The sequence below is a fragment of the Panthera tigris genome, chromosome D4 (genome assembly GCF_018350195.1).
Source record: "Panthera tigris isolate Pti1 chromosome D4, P.tigris_Pti1_mat1.1, whole genome shotgun sequence".
Classification (NCBI taxonomy): Eukaryota; Metazoa; Chordata; class Mammalia; order Carnivora; family Felidae; genus Panthera; species Panthera tigris.
This window is the reverse complement of record NC_056672.1, coordinates 83,844,964-83,862,778: the sequence shown is the minus strand read 5'-3', so window position 1 is coordinate 83,862,778 and position 17,815 is coordinate 83,844,964. Positions and strand designations below refer to the sequence as shown.

The 17,815-nt window shown below is 40.2% G+C and overlaps 1 protein-coding gene across 9 annotated transcripts in view; it reads left to right on the top strand.

Moving 5' to 3' along the window:
* Window positions 1–17,815, top strand: part of MAPKAP1 (MAPK associated protein 1) — a 272,555-nt gene that overhangs the window by 27,747 nt on the left and 226,993 nt on the right. For 4 of the 9 annotated variants that reach the window (XM_042964086.1, XM_042964085.1, XM_042964079.1 and 1 more), the window contains exons 1-2: window positions 1,886–2,131; window positions 3,736–3,797. The exons of 1 other annotated variant lie outside the window; for it this stretch is intronic. The gene's annotated coding sequence lies outside the window, so the exon portion shown is untranslated. Of the gene's footprint in view, window positions 1–1,885; window positions 2,132–3,735; window positions 3,798–10,373; window positions 10,612–11,813; window positions 11,914–17,815 lie in introns of those variants that run through there. 4 more of the 9 variants (XM_042964080.1, XM_042964081.1, XM_042964082.1 and 1 more) reach the window with 4 other exon arrangements.

The window sequence follows — 17,815 nt, the reverse complement described above, 5'->3', positions numbered from 1 at the left end:
TTATTTTTAAATAATCTCTACACCTAACTTGGGGCTCAAACCCACAACCCTGAGATCAAGAGTTGAATGCTGACCTATTGAGCCAGCCAGGTGCCCCTTTTTAAAGCACTCTTAAAAAGCTAAAGTCTTAAATTATTGACACCCCCCCCCCCCACACACACACCTGTCTGGCAAGACTTCCTTAGATTAACCCAATTGCTTACTCTTTGTGTGCCTGTATCTTGACTTTTGAAACTAACAGTTTTAGAACAATCACACAAACCATTATATTAGTATTACCAATAAATTCAGAGACTCCATTCTCGGGGGGGGGGTCCCCAACATTGTCCTTGAAATCTTATACTTCCCTGCCTTCCAACTTAACTACTCTTTCAAATTCAATCAAACTTGACTGTAAGTTTCATGAGGGTGGAATCCTTGTCTGTTTTTTTCACCATTGGATCTCCGGTGCCTGGGATAAACTTAATATATATGCACTCAGTAAGTATCTGTTTACTGACTAGCTATGTGGCAGGCTCTATTCTGTGTGAGTTATATGCATTAATTCATTAATCCTCATGACAACCCAATGAAGTTAGTTAGGACTTTTGTCATTCCATTTTACAGATAAGGAAATTTAGAGGGGGTGTTTGGAGAATGAAGTCACAAAACTTGTAAGAGATACAGTTCCTTAGAACCTGTAAAACCTTAGGGGGTCCAGTTGATTTCAGTTTTAGATAGGTTGAGTTTTATGTGTCTGAGGGACAAACAGCAGCTGTGCTTCAGGCCAGAGCTCAAAAGGGAAGTGAAAATGAAGATTAATATTTAGGAGGGGACCTGGTGACCTCGGATTTTCAAACCTTGCTCACACACGTTGCTTAGCAGAGTGCCTCCAACTGGTCCCCAACAGAACTGTGGTGGTGTGTGTGCAAGAGCACGTTTGGGTCTTAAGGTGCTTTTTTTGTTTTTTTTCTCTGTACAAGCCAGATCAATCACATATTTGAATAGATGGGGGAGGATCCATGGTGTATTTGTTAGTGACTTTAATCTTGTGTAATGATGCCCCAGGGCTGAAATTCAGCCTTGATTTTTTTTTTTTCTTTTTCTTTTGCTAAGCCTCATTTTTGAGAGGCGTTCTGTACTCTTTCTCGGGAGAGAGAACGTATCACTGCACCACTTGGGTCCTTCTTTCCCTTCACCGTGGCTTCCCCCATTGATTCTGTCGGGAGAGACTTCTAACGGTGACCTCTTGTTCCGTGCCAGCTCTCTTACCTCGTGGAAACCTCCCTTCAGTTCTTAAAAAAGATTTTTTTTTTTCATTTATTTTTGTGGAAGTATAGTTGAGACCCAATTCCCTGCAGTTCTTGAGGAAGAGAATTATTTCCATTTTGCAGATACTAAAGGTAATGACTAATGTTTACTAGGTATTTCTGTGTCAGGCACTGTGCTCAGTGCTTTAAAAGCTTCATCCCATTCGATTCTCACAGGAAGACTCTAAAGTTGGATCTATTGTATGGATGAGAGAACTGAGTCTGAGAGGTGTCTTTTCTGAGAATACACTAGTTACACTTGGCATCTGAACCCAAGTCCTAAGCCTTTGTGACCCAGACGCAAACTGCCTCATCACTCATTTCTGGGTGAATGGAGGACTTTTGAAAGAATGCTAATGTTGATTTCTATCCGACGAAAATCCACAGACGGGTGCCTGCGCTACATTCCCAGCTGATCTCTGACTCAGGCCTTAGCCAGACCGCAGAAGTGCAGCGCATGCGTACGTCCTTTCGTTCGGCTCCGCCCCCCGGGAGGGCTTAACTCCTTGCTCTGGGGCTTGCGCACTGCATCCCCAGCCAGCTGCTTTCCCCCCCCCGCCCCCCACGGTCGGGGACTTCCGGTACGCGGGGTGCAGTTCCGGGTCGTGGCGCGGCTCGGGGGCAATAGGGCTGCTGCTCGGCCGGCCGGCGGCGGCGAGCGCTGGGGGCATGAGGGCGAGCTGGGAAAGCGGCAATTGAGCCGACCGGGAAGAGCGCCAGTCCCCAAGGAGTCCGAGAGTGAGGAGCCCTGGGCAGGGGCCGGGAGGCGCGGGGAAGCCGGGCTCTTCCCTCAGGACCGTGTCCCGGGGCCCACCCGGCCCGTAGAGTGGCAGCTGCTTCAGGTAAAGGTTGCCCCAGGCCACTAGCTCCGTCGCTCACTCTCCCGTCAGCCCACCCGTGGAGCCTGGCGGTCCTCCTCACTCCTAGGCTCCGGGTGCTGCCCCGAAGGGTAGTCCGCCTGGCCCTTGATCAGTCTTCCACAGTCAGCATTCGTTTCCTGGTCCTTTCCATAACTGGAGGCTGCTGTGAGCCTGACAGCTGGGTGTGTGATTGGGGGAGGAGAAGCCTGTGGACTGGCTAGAGTTGGGAGGGGGATGGGTTGGCTCGGGCAGTTTCTGGCCCCACCACTTGGCAACATCTAGGCATCCTAATCTTCATAACACGAAAATTAACTTTTTAAAGCATTGTCTGTGTGGTCCCTGATTCCTAGCGCCCCTTCTCCCCAGTTTCCTAAAAGGGTAAGCAGCCCACAAAACTTTTATTTCCTAGCTGGAATCCTGCTGGGACTTAGTGGCAGAGTCTTCTAGATCTGGTTAAGGCTAAGAAAAAAAAATGTAGTTTAAACAAGAGTATTACTTTAACCAGAGACCCAAACGTTGACTCAGAAATTGGTTAAAATTTTATTCCTAATGAATGCAAATAATTTTTGAAGCCTGTCACACAGTACTTAGCACTGTGCAAAGAATCATGTTACAAATCACGTCGGTTAAAACAAAGTGATCATTCTCATTCTATTTTTCACAAGCAAAAGGGGTAGATTACTAATTTAAAAACTTAGTGGAACAGGAAAAGTTGGCACCATGTTCTATTCCTCATCCTTTGAGTCCACACAAGGTGCTTAATAAATGCTGAAAGAGTTCTCGATGAAGCATTGATAATTGTGTTCATCTTTTTCAGTTTACACACTTGCAGGTTTGCTAGGGCCTGTGAGGCATGCTGGTGGCCCCATTGTCGTTTAGCTTTGTGCTCCGGTCTGTGCCCTAGTGTACTCACATTCCTCTATACCTCTTGATCTGGCTCCAGCTACGCTTGAAAAAGTCTCCTTCCCTCCTTCCGTAATTCCCTACCTTGATCCTTTACTTTAGATAAGCACGACCTCAAATCGCCTTTGTTTTTCTCTGTGTCCATTGTTTTTTGTTTGTTTGTTTGTTTGTTTTTTGTAGGACATTCTTTCTGCCTACGTGTCTCCTTTTCTGTCCCCACCTATTGAGATGTTACCCTGGGCCCAACTGAAATTGGTCTCCCTCAACCAAGTGGAGACAACCCCAGTTGAAAAAGATTTGTTTTTCTGGAATCCTATAAACATTCATTATATCTGCAGTAATTTCATTTAGCAAACATATACTGAGTGTGTGTGTGTGTGTGTGTATGCCAGGTACTGTGCTAGACAGCTTATAGGTAAATAAGACTCAGTCCTTGCCTGCAAGGAGCTCAATTTAGTGAGAGAGATAAGGAAATAACTCCAAGATAGAGTGATAAGTGCACTGTGTGAAGGTTCATTCTGTGATACTGTGATATCACAGAAAGGGGGTAGGTCATTAGCTTTTGAGGAGTGTGCTGTGGTCAGGTAGTGCTTCATAATGTAGGGTTAACTAAGTTTTATTTACTGTGTACTGAAACTATATATCGGTTTCTCTTATTTAATGATTTTAACCTCAATTTACAGATTAGGAAGACTCAGGATAAATTACACATCTGGTACGAAACAGAGACAAGATTCAAACCCAGGTCTGTCTGATGTCCTACATCTGTGCTTTTTTTTCATTATGTGTTTTGCCTTCTTTCGCATAACGTAACACTATATGCAAGTACATATTGAAAAAAGTACAAGAGAAAAAAAATATGAATGTCAAAATGAATGGTACAGCGAGTCCTTTAAATGTAGAGAAGACTGATCTTCCAAGGCAAGAAGGTGATAGGTGGGTCAGTTCAACTTTGAATATGAGCATGGAATACCTTCTATAGAGAATAATCTGGACTCTGGATTCAGTTCCTGGTCCCTCCTCTTACTCCTTCACCTTTGGCAAGTTTCTTAATTCTAATCATTATTTTCCTCCAGTATGGGTTGGGATAGGGGGAATGTTTAATGAGCTAATGTGGATAAAGGGTCTGCCTGATATGAGGGCCCCTGAAATGATAGCTGTGCGATGCAAAGATGAAATACATGTGATGGTTTTAGAGTGGTGAGTAGACCAGACTAAATAAAGAAAGCCATTGCTTCTTTCAGTGGGGAGGTAAATTGGGGGGTCAGGAGGGGGTCAGAATTAGTGAGGGCTTCAGTGTCAGTTAAGAGAGTTAATGTCCAGTTTCTGCTCAGAAGTTTTGCAGTTAAATGCTCTGAGAATGTTATGATTCATTCAGCAGTGAGAGGGAAATTGTAAGACCCTGCGGAGGCAAAGAGAAATAAAACCAGGTGCCCAGTCTGAGATGGTTGACATTCCAGTGGGGGAGACGGAAGTATGTGCCAGTGAACTATAGTAAAGTACTGTAGCTCCTATGATAGCTGCCACACAGGGTACTGTAACGCACAAAGGAGGGAACACTGATGATGGTGGCTAACGAGCACTTTGTGCCAGCATGGTGCTAAGTGCATTATCTCTTTCCTGTACAAAAGCGTGTCATTAGCATCCTGATCTTACAGGTGAGGAAACTAGAGCACAGAGAAGTTAAAGAAATTCCTTGAGTTTGTGCATGTGTTGGAGCTGTGAGTAGAGGGGATTATCTGCTAGACTTTGGCATCTTCGCTCTTCTTTGTGATGTGGACAGGGACCCTCTGAAGAGACTTCAGAGAGATGCTAGCCCTTGATCCGTAGCTTCAGTGTGCCTTCATTATGTGAGGCAGCAGGGATAATGAAGAATGAATGTGGCCACTGCTGAAGCTCATGGTCTCATCCGTCACGTTAAATATATTTCTTTGTGTGTGTGTGTGTGTGTGGGGGGGGGGGCTTGTTTTGTTTGTTGACTCATGACTGAAGACTTTAGAAACTTGCAGTTCAGTGGATTTATATATATTTATATATATTATTTATTATATATATAATATTATATATATTTATAATATATAATATATATATATTTATATCAGAGTAAGAGAATTTGTTGGAAATCTTATTTGTATGCATAGGCCTTATTATTTTTTTTTTTTAATTTTTTTTTCAACGTTTTTTATTTTTATTTTTGGGACAGAGAGAGACAGAGCATGAATGGGGGAGGGGCAGAGAGAGAGGGAGACACAGAATCGGAAGCAGGCTCCAGACTCCGAGCCATCAGCCCAGAGCCTGACGCGGGGCTCGAACTCACGGACCGCGAGATCGTGACCTGGCTGAAGTCGGACGCTTAACCGACTGAGCCACCCAGGCGCCCCAGTATAGGCCTTATTTTTAAGGACATAGCCATAGATACCAAATTATTTTATCACTAGGAATTCTGTCACGTTGCATTTTTCCCCCATGGGAGGGGCTCTGACCTTGTGTTTTCTGTGAATTTGAGGTTTTTTTAGAAGTTTTGACTCAAAAGTTAGCATATTTCAGTTTGTGCTAAACTTAATAATTGAAAACTTACATTTTAGTCATCATTAATTTTTTTTTAATGTTTCATTTATTTTGAGAAAGAGAGAGTGTGCATGTGTGAGCGGAGGAGGGGCAGAGGGAAAGAGAGAGAATTTCAAGGAGGCCCTGTGCTGTCAGCGCAGAGCCTGATGCAGGGCTCGAGCTCATGACCTAAGCTGAAATCAAGAGTCTAATGCTCAACTGACAGAGCCACCCAGGGGCCGCTCATTAAATGTTTTTGTATCCCATATTTCCTTCAATCTTTGTGGTTCTGTGACATAGGTGGTGTTACCCCCACTGAACACATGAGCAACCTGAGGCTTAGTGGTTAAATATATTGCCCAAATCACATAGCTAGTGAATGATAACACCAGAAAAATGTTGGCCAAAAAAGAGTAAACAAATATTAGTTCTCTTTTGAGCATATACCTCCGGGATCTCCAGCTCAAGTGCCCACGATAAAGAGTAGGACAGACCTTGGTGAATTGCATGTGACCAGTCTGAAGCAGTCGCCGCTCAGTTCCACTTGCTTGTTGCTATGTGAGGAAGTGGATCTGGTGTCTTGGATCTTCTGAGAGATAATATTTTTATTTATTTATTTTTTTAATTTTTAAAGGTTTTTGTTTTAATCCCAGTGGGGGATAATGGATAATGTTCTTTTTTTTTTTTTTTTTTTTTTTTTGAGGGATAATATTCTTGCAGAGCATTCAGGAGATGCTGAAAATCTGGATTTTAATGTATTTAGTTCTAAAATTTGCTATTTAAAAACTAATTGTATATACCAAAACACATTTGTGGGCTATGTACAGTAAGTACTAGATTGCCTGATTATAAACTCTGATCTGCCTGATGGCTGACATTTTGGTACCCACTGTTCAAAGTAGGAGGTACTACACATGTAATGATTATTGATCAGAAGTCTACTGGTAAATTGCCAGATTAAAAGTGTGTTGTAATTGACTCATACTGATATCTTTGGGGAAGTGACAGTTTGAATGCTTTCATTATATAATCAGGCTAATTTTCAGGAGTGATAGGGTTTGGATGAGGACAAGACTTGGTAATACTTTTGATTTGTGCTGTTAGCATTTTAAATTAGTTTGTTTATTTGTTTGTTTATTTTGAGAGAGAGCGTGCGAGTGTGAGCGAGTTGGGGAGGGGCAGAGAGAGGGAGAAGGAAAATCCCAAGTAGGCTCTGGGCTAAGAGCATGGAGCTTAATCTCATAGAACCTGAGCCAAAATCAAGAGTCGGATGCTTAACCAACTGAGCCACCCAGGCACCCCAGTGCTCTTAGCACGTTAGATGCTACCAGATTCTTGTATCTTTTGGTCTTTTCTACAGTATGGGAAGTGAACAAGGCGGGTAATCATAACCTCTTAAGATAAAGAAACTGATGCCTACTAAATTACAGTTTAGTAGAAAGTGCACCAGATTGAGAGGGACTTGAACTCTGAATATAATATACCACTAACAGCCTTTGGATTTTGTCAAGTCATTTACAAATCCTTGTATCTTTTTTCCATCTGGATGATAATGAGGACCTCAACTCAAGTCTTGCTCAGGTCTTTTCAGGATGCCAAGCTTCCTGATTCTAATTGACACTCTTAAAGTCATACAACTGATTACTGGCAGATCCCCATGGACAATGGTTCAAATCTAAAAATATGGTTCCTCTTCCCTTAACAGTAGGTAGGGAGCCACTGCTCAGCTTTTCCCTCCGTTCTTTGTTCATCACTAATTCTGGGAATGGACCTTGACAGGCCAGGTGCTTCCCAAGTGCATACAGTGTTTTGTTGACTATGTATACACAAGATTGAAAGAGGGGGCATAGGGACACCCAGCATAGTGAGAGAAATATGGCCAGGGAGTTCCTAGCCCAAGAGTTTAATTTATTTTTGTTTTAATACCCAGCTTCTACAAGGTGAAAATAGAAGAAAGATTGGTCTTCTAGATACTGTTTTCATTCATACTCTATTGTATAAGGAAATAACATAGAATATAAAAGTGAAAATAAATCCTGACCAGTCACTCAAAATTTATTATCTCTAGTTGGCAGTGGTGTAGATATATAGAGGAAACAGATTTAATATAGGAAACACAAAATTTGGACCCAAAGAAGAGAACAGTTTTAAGTAATTGAAATTGAGAAAAATGGGAGAAACCACTTAAACAACAAAACTTAAATTCTGGAAACAGCCAAGGAGGTACTAGAATAACTACTGGAATTAGATTATAGTAATTGCTTGTGAAATAAATTGCATATTCTATCACATTTACCCCAAATATATGCAGTGTTAGATTTGTATCCTATCCTATGCTTTTATTACTGATGCAGACAAAATGGACTGAATGTGTAAAACTTCAAAAAAATAACATTTTTTAATTTCCCTATGGACACATTTTAAGATACTATATTATAAACAAGTACTCTTTCAGCACAGAAATTGGTAGAAAATTGTTCAAAGGAATGGTTTTCTTTTTAAAACAGTAAATTAAAAAAAATTTTTTTTTAACATTTATTTGTTTTTGAGAGAGCATGAGCACAGGAGGGGCCGAGATAGAGGAACACACATATCCCGAAGCAGGCTTCAGGCTCTGAGCTTTTAGCACAGAGCTACACGCGGGGCTTGAACCCACAAACTGAGATTGTGACCTGAGCTGAAGTCAGACGTTTAACCAACTGATGTACCCAGGTGCCCTTAAAAATGGTTAAATTTTAAATCTGAACTTCACTTGCTGACGTAAAGGAGACTAACAAAGAACTGAGGTGCAGGCTTGAATCAATGTGAGGTGGGGCTTTAGAGTCCCACCCCCCTGTATTTGAATGCTGGCTCTGCCAGGTATTCCCTGTGTGACCTGGACATTCTGCAAAATGAGGATAATAGTGCTGGTCTCAACATATGGTAGTGGTGATGGTTAACTGAAACAACGTAAGCAAGTACCTGGTTCTCTGGTGCTTCTGGAGAGGTATGGGTACATTCAGGGGTATAACACATTCCAGTGTTAGTATAGTGTAACAAGAAATGACTCTGGAGTGGTTGTGAAGAAATGAGACTCGTTTTCGTGTCTGGATCGTGAGATTAATCTTGTTCATTTCTACCTGTGCTTTGTGAAGTAATGCACCTACTAACCGTGCACTGTTGGGGAAGGGTTTCAGTATGCTGTTTCCAGGTGTAAGGTTAAATGATCTATTTAGATTAAATGAATTGATCTGTTGAATAACGATAAGCATTTCCATTGCTTATATTACCTTTATGTGTGTGTGCCCATGACTACCCACTGAAGTTGTTAAAACAAGGGATATCATGTTCTCCTTGTCTCTGTCCTACTAGTGCTGAAACTGAAGCTTTGGAAGTAAAGCGATTGAAGGCCGAGATCTGATAATGACAAAGCTAGGGTGCAAACCTTTGGTTTTTTCACTCTAAATACAATGCTTTTGTCACTATTACATGCTATTCTGGATTTGGATGTTGGAACTGGCCCTTGTTTTGGGATGGTCATCAACACAGCCCTTCTTACTTATTTTAACTTAATGCTTACAGAAAGTTATTACTCATACAGTGAAAGTATTTGGTTACAGGTATAATCTTATAACATGAAGTTTAAAGGTTTAATAAAACTCTAATAATAATTGGGGCATCCTGGTGGCACAGTCGCTTGAGCGTCTGACTCTTGATTTTGGCTCAGATCATGATCTCACTGTCCTTGACTTCCAGGCCTGTATCGGGCTCCATACTGGCAGCATGGAGCCAGCTTGGGATTCTCTCTTTCCCTGTCTCTGCCTCTCCCCACTCAGCTTGCTCTCTCTCTCTCAAAATAAATAAACTTAAAAAAAAAACAAAACACCTCTAATAGTAATACTTATTGAAAGCAGAGATTGGTGGTGATTGGTTACTCATATGTTGCTAGTGGGAATATAAATTGGTGAAAATTTTCTGGAGAGAACTTTGGCATTATTTATCCAAGTTTAAAAAAATAAGTCACGCAAGCCTTTTGAACTTGTAATTCCGTTTTTAGAAATTTTATTAAAGAAATAATCAGAAATGTAGAAAAATATTTATGTTGAAAGATGTTCACTGTAGCAGTACTTAAAATAGCAAAAATTAGAAACCACTTTAGTAGCCAACAAAGAGAAATTATGGAAAAGCCAATCAGTGGAAATATTGTGCAATCATCTTAGATGTTTTAGAAGAATTTTAGTGACATAGTAATATGCTCATCATGTAACATACAGTGGGAAAAGGCTATAAAATTATACAAATTATTTATTTATTTTTTACATGTTTATCTTTATTTTTGAGATAGAGACAGAGCATGAGCAGGGGAGAGGCAGAGAGAGAGGGAGACACAGAATCGGAAGCAGGCTCCAGGCTCTGAGCTGTCAGTTCAGAGCCCAGCGCTGGGCTTGAACTCATCAACTGCGAGATCATGACCTGAGCTGAAGTCGGACGCTCAACCGACTGAGCCACCCAGGTGCCCCCAAATTATACAAATTATGATCTCAATTATGCCAAACATATATGCGAGGGAAAAGAAGAAATAGGTGGTCAGATTATAGGTCTTTATGCTTTTTTCTGTTTTCCCAAGTATTCTGATTTTTTTAATAGAAAAATCATTTTAGTTTCAGCCTGATACCAAGAAATTTGAGTAGAACCAGGGAAAATCATTCCATCAAAAATTTCCACTAATGCAGGTGATCTGAAGTTCTAAATGCATTGTATTTTCAAGTTTTGACCTCAGTTGTTTTATGTTTAGAATATGGTTTCACGTATCTTGACATAAATGATGTGGAGATTCCCAGGCTAGCCTTTCTCTCCTCCCCACAAATCCTGCGTAAGACATCATTATCATGGAAGAAGAGTTGCATTTGTGTTGGTGGTACCAGTGTCCTAGTGCTACTATCACCTCTTCAGTGACCAGTGGGACAATGGTAGCCCTGTGACAGCTGTCTTTCAGAGAAAGAACACTCCTATATCTGGGAGGCTGGACATTGGTATGTAGAGCTTTTATGTGAACTAAATGCTTCTGTACTGGGAAGTGCTTTATTGGTATGGGAAATTGTATGTGTGACTTTCTCACTTTTTTTAAGAAAAAATTAAAGGTCAAAGTTTGGGTTTTAATTCTCCTGATAACAGTATTAAAAAAGTATGAATATTAGAATGTCGTGACGAATTGGTGCTTTTCTGATTGCCATATATTCCATAATAGAAATAGCAATAGTTTCTGCACGTACAGATCAGCAAATGGCCAGTTAGGGTTTTTGTTGTCATTGCTGTTGTACATGTAATTCTCCTATATACAATATAAAAAACATGCAGAAAATTTAACGATGTATTTGAGCATATTTAAATTAGGAAAATACCAGGCAAGATGTTTCTTTTTGTAAACTGCTTCTGTCCAAAGCATTCTGTATATTATCAGAATGAAAAATGACAGCACTTTGTCATCTGTTCAAATTGATATTGCACTCTATGCAATGACAGCTGAAAAGGCCCACAGGTGCCATATAAAGAGGTGACCATGTTGTCATATTTCATTTCGGCATCCCTCTGCAAAGCCATAATTACCTAATTAGGTTGTTAATTAGGAGATTAGCATTTCACTATATTGATAGAATGCTCTTTACCGGCGTGGGGCTAGATACAGATTTGTCTGCCCTAATTTATAATCTCTGCCGTTTTTGTACTTATTTATTTGCTTAAGTTCCTGATGTGGGGCAATTCGGTTTACCTGAGAAACAGTTTGTTTATAAGCTAATGAAGCTATGATCACTGGATTAAAGTTGCTGAGTTAAAATGTGAACCAAATTAAAAGGATGGTTACATCCCCAAAATGATAATAAATATTCTGAGTTGGTAGAACCTGTATTCTCATTAGCATAGGCAACAAATACATGATAAGATATAAAACTGTTAGTATGAAAAAAAAATCCGAAATACAAAAACTAAGTCTGAAATGTGATAGATATTTAATATATCCTAAACTAGGTGAAGGAAATTATTTAGTTATCTTGAATAACAAATGTCTGTCATTTACACTGGAGACTTATAAAATATGTTAAGTATTTTGAACATGTTTCAGAAACTGAAGCTTGGTAAATAACTTTGGAACAAATACATTCAGTCTTCAGTTTAGACTTCTTTAGATAGTCATCATGCATCAGGGTTTATTTCATTTGTACCTTCTGTCCATTAGTCTGTGCTTGGAACATTCTCTTCTCACGGCCTTTGCAGTCCTGAGTGCTTATGGAATTTGAAGTATTTCATAGCACCCTTCACTTGGTGAACTATTTGGAGTAAGCGGCATTTCTATCAAGTGTGTCTAACCTTTTTTGGGGGAGTGGGGTAGGGATCCGCAAAAAAATGATTTTCTTCTTTTTACTCCAGTGCATGACTTGACTATAATGTTTGTAATTTACATTATATGTACTTTTTCTGCTCTTTCCAGTTAAGGAGCACGGTGTTAGCCACTGTGGTAGTAGTTTAGCTTCTTTTTTTTTTTTTTTAATGTTTGTTTTTGAGAGAGAGAGAGAGAGAGAGAGAGAGAGAGACAGTGCGAGCGGGGTAAGAGCAGAGAGAGAGAGAGAATCTGAAGCAGGCTCCAGTTCTTAGTTGTCAACACAGAGCCCAACATGGGGCTCGAACTCATGAACCGTGAGATCATGACCTGAGCTGAAGTCAGATGCTTAACCAACTGAGCCATCCAGGCACCCCTTTAGCTTCTTTTGATGTAATCAGGATGATAGCTGTTGGAGTTGTAGAAAGTGTATGTGCACTTAAGTCCTTTTCCCACACAGTTGTTATGAAGAATTGCCTTTGTTTGATCTGTAATGTTCTTTAAAATTATAAAAATATCTTAAAATATTTGTGTATGAAAAAAATATCCTATCAAGTTAAGTTTTTGCTTAATTGTAATCATTCATGTATTCAGTCTCTGCTGAATACATAGGAGGCACCAGGCATATGTCTGGGAATTGAGCGATGCAAACTGCAGACACTGACTCTGCTCTCATGGGACTTACAGTCTAGTACAGGCTACTTGGAGAAGTGTTTAGTAATGAGGGTGAAGGTGAATATGGAGGAGTACCTACCCGGGACTTGATAAGGTCAAACCTTCCTGGGGCGGGTGAAGTCTGAATTGCGATCTGAAGGATGAAGGAGCCAGGGGTGTCTGAGCGAGGTGGAAGGACAGAGAAAACCGTTCTAGACACAAGGAGTATATGTTCAAAAGCTTGAAAGAACCTGAAGGTTGAGTATGGCTAGAATAAAAAAGACTAAAAGCAGAAGTAGAAGATGGAACTGCAGATGGGGGCAAGGTTCGGTTTACTAAAGAGGTTGGGAAGTCACTGAAGAACTTTAAGACAAGTTAGGCAACAAGTTAGGTGAGAGATGGTGGCTTGGATAGGTTATAAAGATACAAGTGAATGAAATCTAAAGAGAAGAGGATGCAGAGGGTTAATTAAATGGCTGTAGGTTTCTCAGAAAGGAGTCAAGAATTTTGGTTTTTAGTTTTTATTAGTTTTTAAAATTTTTTTAAATACTTATTTTTGAGAGAGAAGAGAGAGTGAGAGTGAGTGGGGCAGGGGCAGAGAGAGATGGAGACACAGAGTCCGAAGCAGGCTCCAGGCTCTGAGCTGTCAGCACAGAGCCTGGTACAGGGCTCGAACTCACGAACTGCAAGATCATGACCTGAGCCGAAGTCGGAAGCTTAACCGACTGAGCCCCTCAGGTGCCCCAAAGAGTCAAGGATTCTAATTTGGACATTGGATTTGTTTTATAATTTTAAGTGTGAGAATGAGTTTTAGTATATCAAAGGGAAGAGGTCATGAGATTTCTTTTCCGATTGACCAAAACATGTACAGTACTACCAGCTAGTTTTCTTTCAGGCGAATTGGGAAGAACACTCATATTTGAGTGTCACTTTTGGTTCCTGCACTGTGACAACAGCTTTGTGGGGTATGCGATAGTGTCTTAATAAGGTCCAGAGACACTGCGATTTTTCCCAGTTTTCTGTTACTGGGTTACTGGGTGGTGGAATTGGAGCACACCTGAGCTCTCCAAAGCCTTTGTGTTCTCTGCTATACCATGTTGCCTTTCTTGTTTTATCTCCTTTTTGTTTTTTTCAAAGTGAGGAGAAGTACTCGCCACAGACCAGTAGCTCAGTGGGTTGCTGACCGAGGCATTGTGTTAACTCTGTGGCTTCTTCCACCCAGCTCTAGTGTGGATTAGTGTCTGGTGCTTTGGTAGGAGAAGCCTCTCCAGTGCCCCAGTATTTGTTTCAGCAAAGTCCAAGATTCTGTTGGCATTTCCGGCACCAGGATTTAATCCCCCTCAGCTAGAAATACAGACTAGCCACCTCCACACGAGTTCACTAGCATATATGAAAGTTCTCCTTTTTCTGGGGAAAAGATTGGGAAACTCCCATTTTTGCATGAGGAATTTAGTATCTTTTGATGTAATCAACTTGTAATGCAAATTGTTTTTAAAAATTTCATGGTTATAGTGGCCACTGCTGTTCAGTTAAGTGGTTTGTTGGCATCATTGTGTTGGAATCACTTGAAATAGAAGAAATCTAGGAAACAGCAGCATGGATTCTATTCTGTGTTTCAACCCCCACCCCCATTTTTGAAACTGGGATATAATTCTTATGCCATAAAATCCACCCCTTTAAAGTGTACAATTTAATAGTTTCTAGCATATGCACAGAGTTGTATAACCATCATCGCTATAAAATTCCGGAACGTTTTTATCACCCAGAAGGAAACCCCAAGTTTCCACAAGTGACCACAGGTAGTCACTCCTCATTCCTCCCTCCCACAGCCTCTGGCAACCATTAATCTACTTTCAATGAACCTTTCATAAAAATGGAGTCATGCAGTATGTGGCCTTTTGTGTTCGGTTCTTTTACTAGCATAATGTTTTCAAGGTTCATCTGTGTTGTTGCATGTATCAGTACTTCATTCCTTTTTATTGCTGAATAATATTCCATTCTATGGAAATACCACATTTTGCTTATTAATTCATCAGTTGATGGAGATGTGTTTTTTCCCCCACTCTTTGGCTATTGTGAATAATACTGCTATGAACATGGCTGTGCAGGTTTTTGTGTGAACGTATGTTTTCTGTTCTTTGGGGTGTATACCTTGGAATGGATTGCTGGGTCATATGGTAGGTAACATTTTGCAGAATTGCCAACCATTTTCAAAAGTAGCTGTACCATTTTACATTCCCACGAGCAGTTTATAAGGTCTGCCCCCCTTTTTGTTTCTGCTCTCTTTATGCTTTGTTGCTGAAGTCTGGGCTGGAAGCAACCCTAGGCTTAGGAGTTCCATGAGCCCTTTGTCTTGATAAATGGGAAATTTTCCATTTTTCATGTTCATTCTGGTTCATATGTGAACCTGTGTCCCAGGCCTTATACTAGAGTATTAGTGACAGGAAGCCAAATAAGGCTTTTAGACTTTTCCTCTCAAGGACTTCCCAATCCAGTGTTTGGAACTTGTTACTAGGGGATGGGGGGCAGAAAGGGAAAAGCCAGTGAAAAAAGTAACTGCCTAGGAATTTGTGAATTTCCACAGCATGGATCCTAACTTTAGAATCTAGGCAAAGATTTACTTGGTTTTCACAGCGTCTAGGGTTTCTTTTTCTTGGCCCATCCTTTAACTACAGCTAGAGCTATTCCTTGGACTTTATTCCTAAGTTATTGCTCTTCTTTCCTTACATATTTTCCTTGAGTAAGCTCATTCACATCCGTGGCTCCCTCTGTCATTTATATGTTGATGTCTTCCGAATTTGCTCAGGTCTTTCTCCTAGGTTTCATTTGCATATTCTTTGTCACTTACATGTTGTAGTCTCCCAAATTCACTCAGACCTCATTTGGGCTGTCAGGTTTACATCGTGATGAATATCTATTTGGGTAATCCATAGACATTTCAAGGTCATTGTGTTTGAAACATAATTCTTTACTTCCCCCCTACCTGTTAAGCTGTTCCTCCTTTTGAGTTTACAGTTTCATTTTGTTGGCACTGTATGCAGGCCATAGAGTTTCCCCTTCTCCTTAACCCTCCACATTCGTTCAGTCACCAAGTTCTACCAATTTCATCTTCTAAATATTTTTTTATCTAGTTAAAAAATGTTTAGACCTTTCACTGCCTTACTTCAGATTTCATCATCTCTCCCTGAGCCATAGACACAGCTTCATAATTAATCTTGTGTCTTGTTGGTCAGATTAATCTTCTATGCCAGAACAAACTCTCTGAAACTCAGCAACTTTGAATTCCATGTAGTGTTAATTACTAAATACATGTTCTGCTGTTTCTTGTTTTCGTGCCTTTTCTCATGCTGTCTCTCCTACTTGGAAGAGATGAGTTTGTCTTCTTCCAACCATCCAACTTCTCATCTTTGAAGATTCATCTTAGAACAGGGAATAATTGCAGTAACAATAATAGTAGATGTTTGTATAATGCTTACTGTGGGCCAGACACTGTTATATGCACATAACATATATGAATTCTTTAAATCCTCACAACAATCCTATGAGATAGGCACCAAAATATTCCTGTTTACAGATGCAGAAACAGGCACTGAACTTGTTACTTTCCCTACGTCCCCCAGTGAGTGAGTGGCCGAGTTCAGATTTGAACCCAGGCAGTATGATGCTTGATTGCTTGCTCTTGGTCTCTCCTACCCACCCTTTGTCAACCTACCTGATTCCCTCCACTTCTTCTACCTCAAAAGTTAGTTATCCTTTTCCTGCTTCTGTAATAACCCGTGCATGGCCTGATGTTAATCTGTAGTCCATAGGACAGGTCTGGAGCAAATTTGATTTTAAACAGTTTTGATTAAGGAGGCAGCATTATAGGTTATTTTAATTACCAGCTTTTTTCCCCCTCCACTATTCTTAAGGTGACTAAGTTGGAGGTGATTACTTCCATTATCTTGATCTTAGTCATCTCTGTGAAGCCTTGTCTGAATATCTAGTTTCATTTATTTTTCTTTTGTATTTCCATAATACTTTGTTATAGAATCCCTTGGCACTGCTCTCACTCTTTATTGTGACCATTTATGTACTTATCTCCTTTGCTTGACTCCCTTGCTTACCTCTTGGGGATAGGCAGTAAGACTTAACTACTCTACACTCCTAACTGCCAGCATGTGCTAAGTATTCATGCTTGTTGAATGAACAGTTAAGTCTGCTTATACCATATCTCGATTAGTGAGAGAAGAGGGTTAAGAAGAGTGTGATGAAATGGACTTACATTGGAAATTCAAGGCAGCATGTAATGATTGTTTGGAGCAGGAATTCTGGAGCCAGGTTGCGTAATTTATCCTGGCTCCCCCTTTTACTAGTTTTGTGACCTTGGGCAAGTCTGTGCCTTAGTTTACCGGTGTGTAAAATATAAATAATAACATAATCCACCTCACAGTTTAGTAAGTGATGTGAATACTTGCTAAATAAATAAATAAACCTTCTGGAACCCAGAGAATGATTATTCTACTTAAGTTGTATTTTGTGAAACACTTTTAACCTATCTAAAACATTATAGGCAGAATGAAGCCAATCCTGATGCCCTATCCTCATTTTGATCCATGCAGTGATGGTTTAAAAAGAAAAAAAGAAGGCAGACTAGAAGGTTGGAAAAATAGCTGGCAGTGCAGTTTTATTAGTAACAATAATAGCAGTTATCATGTACTGAGGTTATGAAAGCTCCATTCAAATGAAAGTACAAAGCACCTTTCAAAGTCACATAAAAATAGTTTGGGGATTATCTGCTAGTTTAGATTATCTCATTGCTGTCCTTCATTCATTAGGAGTTGAATGAATTTGATAGTTGAGAGCTAACTTTACTTCCAGAATGATGCGACTAGAACAGGAAAAGTCAATCATATTGCATCTTGGATTTACTTCTTTTTTAAGTATTCTTTTTTGTAAGTATCCCTATGAAGTGGATAGGACATACATTATGGATAGTTAACTGTTCACGGAACAGAGTCAGAGATACCTTACTCACTTGAAGTCATCCCACTGTTATTCCCTAGGCAGGCTACAGACAATGACCTGGAATTCTAGATGTGTTTACTGTAACACTTAGCGTTCTAGGAACTGGATTCTATACATAATAGCATTAAAAAACAGGTGGTGATAATGCCCATTCAACTCAGTCAACATGGTTTACCTTTGTAGTGGGTTTGCTGCCAAAA